Here is a 10294-nt window from a genome sequence, read left to right on the forward strand (position 1 = left end):
ACAGAACTCTGCCCGGTTACCTAGGATCCACCAGCCACAACAAGCCTCGCGGTACACACCAACATTCCACCTGGAATCCAACCGCTAACTGCCATCCCCAATGGCTGCTGCATCTTGTCAGTGTTGGGGGAGGGGCTGCATCCGACGAGAGGTTCCTAAGGTAAATGTGATTCTACCCACTAGCGTCCCATGGGCCTTTGTTCTTCCCTCTTTCCTTTTGTTCAGATCTGTATGCACTGTAGCAACGGAGGGAAGTGTGTCCATTTTCAGTTGAATGTTTCACACGTCTTTAAACTTTCTAACAGTTCACAGTACACAGAGACCCACTAAGGGAAACTATTGTTCCTGTAATATGGGCACACCCGCAATACATAGCCGTCGGTTGATTTCTGCTGAAACACCCGCATTCACGGGACATCTATCCATTTGTTTCAAGGGGGCTGAAATTCCTAGGAATGATACAATCCCCAGTGTGCACTTTACTGCCTGTCTCTTTTGATCTTAGAACACTTTTGTGGAGCTACTTTTCCTTGTTATAGGCTTGTGCCATTTCTTCTCGACGTAGTGTAGAATATGGCATTCATTCATCCTGTTGGAAGACTTGCAAGTCTATATCACGGACTAGGAATCCATTGGATTCCAAATCGGCATTTGGGTTAGGTCACGATATGCTCATATGAATCAATATTTACGAATATAAATGCACGCCTCTGATTTCCGAATACAGGTGTGCTGAGTACATTCAAGCCGCGATACTGGGTCGATGCGTACTGAATGATCCTTGACATCACCTTGAGTAATTTCTTTTGAATATTCATGTTACCCTACCCTTTTTGTGTTGTTTGTTTGTTTGATTCTTTCTTGGTCTGCTTCTCGTTTGCTTTGCAAACACGTCAGGCCATGCATCTCTCCGTTTGCTTCCAACAGAGAGTCATATAAGCTGACTCCCTTAAGAGAGTGCTTCCAATCCCCTATGATTTCCTGCTTCCCTCTCCCATCTTTAGGGTTTTGATGTCCTCCTTGCCTTCTTCTTGTTTCTTCTTTTCCACTCATGCTCTTCTTGCATTTCCAATAAGGGTTTTCTTCTTTCCATTTCATCTTGCTGCTTATCCCTTCAGGGGAGAATTCTCAACCTTTCTTTTAGGATAAGTTTCGAACTGCTGAATTCTTTTAAGATTTGCAGGTCTGTGGCATTCTCTAGCTCTGCTGTTATTAGAAATGGTGGTCATGTGGCATAGGCTACCCTAGATGGCAGCATTTTGCCATTCAAGCTATGGTCTATGTCCTGGCACTCCTCCCTGTCCTGCAATATTGCTGCTGAGATAGCAGCTGAAACCCCTCTGGAGGTTCTCTTGTGACTATGTTGCTTTCCTCCAGGCGCATTTTAAATCACTGGGATGCTCATGAACTTTGTTGATTTGGATCATACAGCTGCTGCTAAGTCTATTGGGATTCCACCTCTTTTGGACGCTGTGTACTTCCTGAATTCGCCTAGATGATTCTATCTTGGCTTTCAGCAAGTTTCAGTCTGATTTTTCTACACATAACTTTTCAAACATTGTTTGTTTCTTTATCTCTTGCTTTTCCATCTGGGACTCTTTCGAATTTTAGTCTTTCATGCCTTGTCTTCAACCAGGATTCAACAGCAATGTTTTCATTGGTTTGCACTTGCTTTCCTATGTGTGCTTCTGACCGAGGGATTTCTGTTCCCCTGTCTTCAAAGTCATTCACGCGTCCCTCTGCAATATCTCGTCTGCTTAGGACGGAATGTTAGCCCTGATATTTTCTCATCCACTGAGTTTTCTGATATTATTTGGCTCGTCTTTAGGCTTTCTCTTCCCCTTTTCTGGTATTCTGCCTTTTGTGATTCTGAGACACTGTTGTTCTTCAGTGTTTCCCTCACCTCCATTTTCAATACTTGCTCTGGAGAGCGTTTTGCAGTCTAGTTGTCTGAAAGCTTATCTTTAGGGCCTTCAATCTCTTTGGAACTGAAAATGGTACTTCCTTTTCCTTTTACTGTATTTCTTCATCTCTACTGGTCAGGTAATTTCAGGTATCTAATGTAGACTTCTAGGGCTTGGTTAAGTGAAAACTTTAGACACTTGGCTCTACACAATTGCATGGGATTTCTGTGAGGACAAATTTTCCTAGACATTGATGCCATGTCCTGTTCCTGTGTGTGTTGTCTGGTCTATCTCCAATTGCTGGTGTTGCCTTTGTTGTGATGAACCCCCCATACTATTTCGATTAGGATAACCTCATTTTGATTACGCTTATCTCACAAATCTGAAAGAGCACAGGACACTTCCTCTGGTGGAAATGGAGCTTCTAAAGGTTCTCAGCTCTGCATTCTACTCTCTGTTATTTTGGAGTGTTTCCAGAAGAGCAGAGTGTGAGTGCGCTTGTGCTTTGTAGTGCCACGGGAATGTCCCACTGAAACCAGTTCTTCCAAGAGCTTCTCTGTCTACAGAAACACCAGTGGAAGCATATCTATGGATGTCACACATCAGGGCCTGCTGGAATGATCCCGCAGCCCGAACTTGGTGTCCTCGCTGCCGAACCGTGCCGGTGCCATCCAAAATGGAGCATCCGCTTTTGAGAGATAAACTGAAGGAAATCCTTCCTCTTCTCACGCTGTGGTCTTGGACCACACTTCCTTGTCCTCTCATCCTTGTGGCACGGGTGCACGAAGCCAACCACAGAGCTGTTGCACATCCGGTGCCTCAAACCAAACCATAATCACAGCCCAGGTTATGAATGTAGCAGATCCTAAGGCTTTTCATTCTGAATTCAAACCCAAGGTCCCCTGGATCCCTCAGACCCGATGCACAATATCTCTGATTCAGCCCCACACATGCTCTATTGGCAAAATGCCAAATTGGTCTCTGGTCCTGCAGATGCACTGGGTGTGGCCATGGGACATATCGATAATTTCAACTGCGCGCGCCAGGGTGGTTGCTTGCTCATTGGGGTCCCAGGTCGGTTTGCTCTCTTGATAGGACCCACCACATCCCACAATGCACTCCGGATCCCTGAGACTCAGCGTGTGCCACCATCCGTAGCCCTATCCCTCCCTGAACGCTGCCTCTGCTACCTCAAATTTGGCAGCTCGGAGCTTGGTCTCAGAATCAACTGTGGGGATATTTTGCACTGGATTCTTTGAGATCTGTCAGCCAAGCATCTGCTATGCACTCTTCTAACACTCAGCACATCACCTTCATTCCCATGTCTCCTGTCCGCTTGAGAGTGTGCGTCCAAGTTAAAGAGAGTTTCACCTTTACTGCTCCATCAACAGGGCTCAGACCATGCACTGGTATCCATTCCCTGCTTTTCCTTCTCCTGCTTCCAGGTGTTCTGAGGCCTCATCCTGTCTTTGGAAGTAACAGACCTCTCTTCGGCAAGTGTCCTGTGCCAAGGGCTGGGTGAGTGGATGTTTCCATTGCTGTGTTCATGGGAGCGAGTGAGCGCATGTTGCACTGCTTCTCTGTCAACTGGGCATCGATGAATCAACACTTTCCAGATACATTTCACAGAAATGTGATTTCTTTTTATCTCTTTGTTTCTATACAGCCGTGGTGGGAGGGATTGTCCGAAGACTCCAGTTTTGACATTGTGTTGATATCTCATTTGCAGTCTTTAAAAATTTAATAGAATTGATATAAATGTTTTGGGAGTTATACGAAAATGAAGTTAGTTTCTGAAACATACTAAATCGACCTAGAAGCCAGACTTGTCAATTTCGGTAACATTTTGTCAGCTCTAAGGAAAACATAGACAGATAGAATGCAAACTAGCAGTCCGAACTGTTAAAGGGGTCATGTCAGCTCTTTACTGTTGAAGCCTCCGAAACCAACAGGAACCATGAAATAACTAATGGAAACATGAAATAACCCCCAAGCTTGGATTCCCTTGTGCATGTGGTGCCCTTTACTCCCGATGACACCTACTGGTCAATGTTGGCATTTCAAGGTGTAACATCCCTCTCAAGGAAAATACAAGAGGAAACGAACTAAATATATACATTTAGCTTTGAATCCAAAGAACCTAGAGGCATTATAGCTATGAGAACCCTGCTGCAGCTATGCTAGGCTACTGAGAACCAGGTGTTCTTCTATCAGTGATGAGAACGCTTAATCATCCGATCATGTTGGGTAAAGCACTTGAATGCAACCAAGTCTGCACCCCCATGATAGATTGCCCCCGGGGGCTTGACTCAATTGAAAGACGGTCCACATAAGCTGTGTCTTTCATGTCATTGGCGACTTTTACAGTTCCGTTCACTATCTGACTTCTAATATTTACCTAGACTGTCTTGAAAAACGGAGGCCTAATACAGATTCAAGTTCAGTCAAAGATTCCCCTCACTTACCACACTCCCTTCACCCCAGAGAGGACATAATCCCAGCATTTGCTGAATCTAGCGGAAGGCCATCGTTTCTTTGTGGGAGCTAAGTATTCAATTCCTATCTATTTCATACGAGAGTATTTGACCTTTATGGGGTTCCCTGTTGTTCACAGAGGATGAAGCTAGAGGAACTCTGATTCTAGGAGGGGCTTGCTCTTCTCTTACTGGCTTCATTGCAGCTCAGGTACTGATCCCTCAAAATGGATGCCTGAGTGGAGGGGAGGGAAGAGCAAGTGCTTGATAGCTAGGCCCAAACCTGGGAAAAGGCTTACCTGGGCTTGGTGCACTTTGATCTGAATGGCTTGGAATTGCCCCTTGGGTCGTGTGGATTATCTGACCTCTTTCAAGAACATGAGCGTTTTTATCATCTCTGCCATCTCTTCTCTTTAGACGTCAGGGATCTTGGACCCGTTCTTGGAGCAGAGAATTGAGGAACTTCCTCCAGTCCACGGTGGCCCTCCGTAGGTTTCTGCTAGTATCAGCGAGGTTCAATATGTCTCATGAATGCCTTTCGAGCCTGCTATCCTCTACAGCTGTCTCCAGGCCAGTATTCTCTATTGTAGCAGAACATCTGTCATCAATGTGTTCGCATCTCTCCTCAATCCGTGCAGCCATGTTTTCGGCCAGCTTCTCTTCGTGTCTCCCATAAAGTCGACTTCAACAGGACTGGGCAAGTCTGAAAGGACCTCGGAGCCTCTCCAGTAAGCTGAAGACAGGCAGATCTTCCACTGTCTGCCCTTTCAGGTTCTGGAAACTGACCCGTGAACTCAGGTCTTTGGGCAGCAGCAGTATCTCGAACTGACACAGCTTCCCGGACCAAAGACCTAAGCCAAGCTCCACAGAGGGCGGCAGCCCCTCCATCGCACTGATCCACCCACAGAACTCTGCCCGGTTACCTAGGATCCACCAGCCACAACAAGCCTCGCGGTACACACCAACATTCCACCTGGAATCCAACCGCTAACTGCCATCCCCAATGGCTGCTGCATCTTGTCAGTGCTGGGGGAGGGGCTGCATCCGACGAGAGGTTCCTAAGGTAAATGTGATTCTACCCACTAGCGTCCCATGGGCCTTTGTTCTTCCCTCTTTCCTTTTGTTCAGATCTGTATGCACTGTAGCAACGGAGGCAAGTGTGTCCATTTTCAGTTGAATGTTTCACACGTCTTTAAACTTTCTAACAGTTCACAGTACACAGAGACCCACTAAGGGAAACTCTTGTTCCTGTAATATGGGCACACCCGCAATACATAGCCGTCGGTTGATTTCTGCTGAAACACCCGCATTCACGGGACATCTATCCATTTGTTTCAAGGGGGCTGAAATTCCTAGGAATGATACAATCCCCAGTGTGCACTTTACTGCCTGTCTCTTTTGATCTTAGAACACTTTTGTGGAGCTACTTTTCCTTGTTATAGGCTTGTGCCATTTCTTCTCGACGTAGTGTAGAATATGGCATTCATTCATCCTGTTGGAAGACTTGCAAGTCTATATCACGGACTAGGAATCCATTGGATTCCAAATCGGCATTTGGGTTAGGTCACGATATGCTCATATGAATCAATATTTACGAATATAAATGCACGCCTCTGATTTCCGAATACAGGTGTGCTGAGTACATTCAAGCCGCGATACTGGGTCGATGCGTACTGAATGATCCTTGACATCACCTTGAGTAATTTCTTTTGAATATTCATGTTACCCTACCCTTTTTGTGTTGTTTGTTTGTTTGATTCTTTCTTGGTCTGCTTCTCGTTTGCTTTGCAAACACGTCAGGCCATGCATCTCTCCGTTTGCTTCCAACAGAGAGTCATATAAGCTGACTCCCTTAAGAGAGTGCTTCCAATCCCCTATGATTTCCTGCTTCCCTCTCCCATCTTTAGGGTTTTGATGTCCTCCTTGCCTTCTTCTTGTTTCTTCTTTTCCACTCATGCTCTTCTTGCATTTCCAATAAGGGTTTTCTTCTTTCCATTTCATCTTGCTGCTTATCCCTTCAGGGGAGAATCCTCAACCTTTCTTTTAGGATAAGTTTCGAACTGCTGAATTCTTTTAAGATTTGCAGGTCTGTGGCATTCTCTAGCTCTGCTGTTATTAGAAATGGCGGTCATGTGGCATAGGCTACCCTAGATGGCAGCATTTTGCCATTCAAGCTATGGTCTATGTCCTGGCACTCCTCCCTGTCCTGCAATATTGCTGCTGAGATAGCAGCTGAAACCCCTCTGGAGGTTCTCTTGTGACTATGTTGCTTTCCTCCAGGCGCATTTTAAATCACTGGGATGCTCATGAACTTTGTTGATTTGGATCATACAGCTGCTGCTAAGTCTATTGGGATTCCACCTCTTTTGGACGCTGTGTACTTCCTGAATTCGCCTAGATGATTCTATCTTGGCTTTCAGCAAGTTTCAGTCTGATTTTTCTACACATAACTTTTCAAACATTGTTTGTTTCTTTATCTCTTGCTTTTCCATCTGGGACTCTTTCGAATTTTAGTCTTTCATGCCTTGTCTTCAACCAGGATTCAACAGCAATGTTTTCATTGGTTTGCACTTGCTTTCCTATGTGTGCTTCTGACCGAGGGATTTCTGTTCCCCTGTCTTCAAAGTCATTCACGCGTCCCTCTGCAATATCTCGTCTGCTTAGGACGGAATGTTAGCCCTGATATTTTCTCATCCACTGAGTTTTCTGATATTATTTGGCTCGTCTTTAGGCTTTCTCTTCCCCTTTTCTGGTATTCTGCCTTTTGTGATTCTGAGACACTGTTGTTCTTCAGTGTTTCCCTCACCTCCATTTTCAATACTTGCTCTGGAGAGCGTTTTGCAGTCTAGTTGTCTGAAAGCTTATCTTTAGGGCCTTCAATCTCTTTGGAACTGAAAATGGTACTTCCTTTTCCTTTTACTGTATTTCTTCATCTCTACTGGTCAGGTAATTTCAGGTATCTAATGTAGACTTCTAGGGCTTGGTTAAGTGAAAACTTTAGACACTTGGCTCTACACAATTGCATGGGATTTCTGTGAGGACAAATTTTCCTAGACATTGATGCCATGTCCTGTTCCTGTGTGTGTTGCCTGGTCTATCTCCAATTCCTGGTGTTGCCTTTGTTGTGATGAACCCCCCATACTATTTCGATTAGGATAACCTCATTTTGATTACGCTTATCTCACAAATCTGAAAGAGCACAGGACACTTCCTCTGGTGGAAATGGAGCTTCTAAAGGTTCTCAGCTCTGCATTCTACTCTCTGTTATTTTGGAGTGTTTCCAGAAGAGCAGAGTGTGAGTGCGCTTGTGCTTTGTAGTGCCACGGGAATGTCCCACTGAAACCAGTTCTTCCAAGAGCTTCTCTGTCTACAGAAACACCAGTGGAAGCATATCTATGGATGTCACACATCAGGGCCTGCTGGAATGATCCCGCAGCCCGAACTTGGTGTCCTCGCTGCCGAACCGTGCCGGTGCCATCCAAAATGTAGCATCCGCTTTTGAGAGATAAACTGAAGGAAATCCTTCCTCTTCTCACGCTGTGGTCTTGGACCACACTTCCTTGTCCTCTCATCCTTGTGGCACGGGTGCACGAAGCCAACCACAGAGCTGTTGCACATCCGGTGCCTCAAACCAAACCATAATCACAGCCCAGGTTATGAATGTAGCAGATCCTAAGGCTTTTCATTCTGAATTCAAACCCAAGGCCCCCTGGATCCCTCAGACCCGATGCACAATATCTCTGATTCAGCCCCACACATGCTCTATTGGCAAAATGCCAAATTGGTCTCTGGTCCTGCAGATGCACTGGGTGTGGCCATGGGATATATCGATAATTTCAACTGCGCGCGCCAGGGTGGTTGCTTGCTCATTGGGGTCCCAGGTCGGTTTGCTCTCTAGATAGGACCCACCACATCCTACAACGCACTCCGGATCCCTGAGACTCAGCGTGTGCCACCATCCGTAGCCCTATCCCTCCCTGAACGCTGCCTCTGCTACCTCAAATTTGGCAGCTCGGAGCTTGGTCTCAGAATCAACTGTGGGGATATTTTGCACTGGATTCTTTGAGATCTGTCAGCCAAGCATCTGCTGTGCACTCTTCTAACACTCAGCACATCACCTTCAATCCCATGTCTCCTGTCCGCTTGAGAGTGTGCGTCCAAGTTAAAGAGAGTTTCACCTTTACTGCTCCATCAACAGGGCTCAGACCATGCACTGGTATCCATTCCCTGCTTTTCCTTCTCCTGCTTCCAGGTGTTCTGAGGCCTCATCCTGTCTTTGGAAGTAACAGACCTCTCTTCGGCAAGTGTCCTGTGCCAAGGGCTGGGTGAGTGGATGTTTCCATTGCTGTGTTCATGGGAGCGAGTGAGCGCATGTTGCACTGCTTCTCTGTCAACTGGGCATCGATGAATCAACACTTTCCAGATACATTTCACAGAAATGTGATTTCTTTTTATCTCTTTGTTTCTATACAGCCGTGGTGGGAGGGATTGTCCGAAGACTCCAGTTTTGACATTGTGTTGATATCTCATTTGCAGTCTTTAAAAATTTAATAGAATTGATATAAATGTTTTGGGAGTTATACGAAAATGAAGTTAGTTTCTGAAACATACTAAATCGACCTAGAAGCCAGACTTGTCAATTTCGGTAACATTTTGTCAGCTCTAAGGAAAACATAGACAGATAGAATGCAAACTAGCAGTCCGAACTGTTAAAGGGGTCATGTCAGCTCTTTACTGTTGAAGCCTCCGAAACCAACAGGAACCATGAAATAACTAATGGAAACATGAAATAACCCCCAAGCTTGGATTCCCTTGTGCATGTGGTGCCCTTTACTCCCGATGACACCTACTGGTCAATGTTGGCATTTCAAGGTGTAACATCCCTCTCAAGGAAAATACAAGAGGAAACGAACTAAATATATACATTTAGCTTTGAATCCAAAGAACCTAGAGGCATTATAGCTATGAGAACCCTGCTGCAGCTATGCTAGGCTACTGAGAACCAGGTGTTCTTCTATCAGTGATGAGAACGCTTAATCATCCGATCATGTTGGGTAAAGCACTTGAATGCAACCAAGTCTGCACCCCCATGATAGATTGCCCCCGGGGGCTTGACTCAATTGAAAGACGGTCCACATAAGCTGTGTCTTTCATGTCATTGGCGACTTTTACAGTTCCGTTCACTATCTGACTTCTAATATTTACCTAGACTGTCTTGAAAAACGGAGGCCTAATACAGATTCAAGTTCAGTCAAAGATTCCCCTCACTTACCACACTCCCTTCACCCCAGAGAGGACATAATCCCAGCATTTGCTGAATCTAGCGGAAGGCCATCGTTTCTTTGTGGGAGCTAAGTATTCAATTCCTATCTATTTCATACGAGAGTATTTGACCTTTATGGGGTTCCCTGTTGTTCACAGAGGATGAAGCTAGAGGAACTCTGATTCTAGGAGGGGCTTGCTCTTCTCTTACTGGCTTCATTGCAGCTCAGGTACTGATCCCTCAAAATGGATGCCTGAGTGGAGGGGAGGGAAGAGCAAGTGCTTGATAGCTAGGCCCAAACCTGGGAAAAGGCTTACCTGGGCTTGGTGCACTTTGATCTGAATGGCTTGGAATTGCCCCTTGGGTCGTGTGGATTATCTGACCTCTTTCAAGAACATGAGCGTTTTTATCATCTCTGCCATCTCTTCTCTTTAGACGTCAGGGATCTTGGACCCGTTCTTGGAGCAGAGAATTGAGGAACTTCCTCCAGTCCACGGTGGCCCTCCGTAGGTTTCTGCTAGTATCAGCGAGGTTCAATATGTCTCATGAATGCCTTTCGAGCCTGCTATCCTCTACAGCTGTCTCCAGGCCAGTATTCTCTATTGTAGCAGAACATCTCTCATCAATGTGTTCGCATCTCTCCTCAATCCATG

General features: G+C 45.6%; 1 long non-coding RNA gene across 1 annotated transcript; it reads left to right on the forward strand.

Moving 5' to 3' along the window:
- Positions 1–5314: 5314 nt before the first annotated feature.
- On the forward strand, positions 5315–10250 carry LOC140692994 (uncharacterized). Its single transcript, XR_012068642.1, has 3 exons — positions 5315–5441; positions 8631–8703; positions 10077–10250. It is a non-coding gene; the product is annotated as an uncharacterized lncRNA (long non-coding RNA).
- The last annotated feature ends 44 nt before the right edge of the window (positions 10251–10294 follow it).

Source organism: Vicugna pacos, unplaced genomic scaffold, assembly GCF_048564905.1.
Source record: "Vicugna pacos unplaced genomic scaffold, VicPac4 scaffold_19, whole genome shotgun sequence".
Lineage (NCBI taxonomy): Eukaryota > Metazoa > Chordata > Mammalia > Artiodactyla > Camelidae > Vicugna > Vicugna pacos.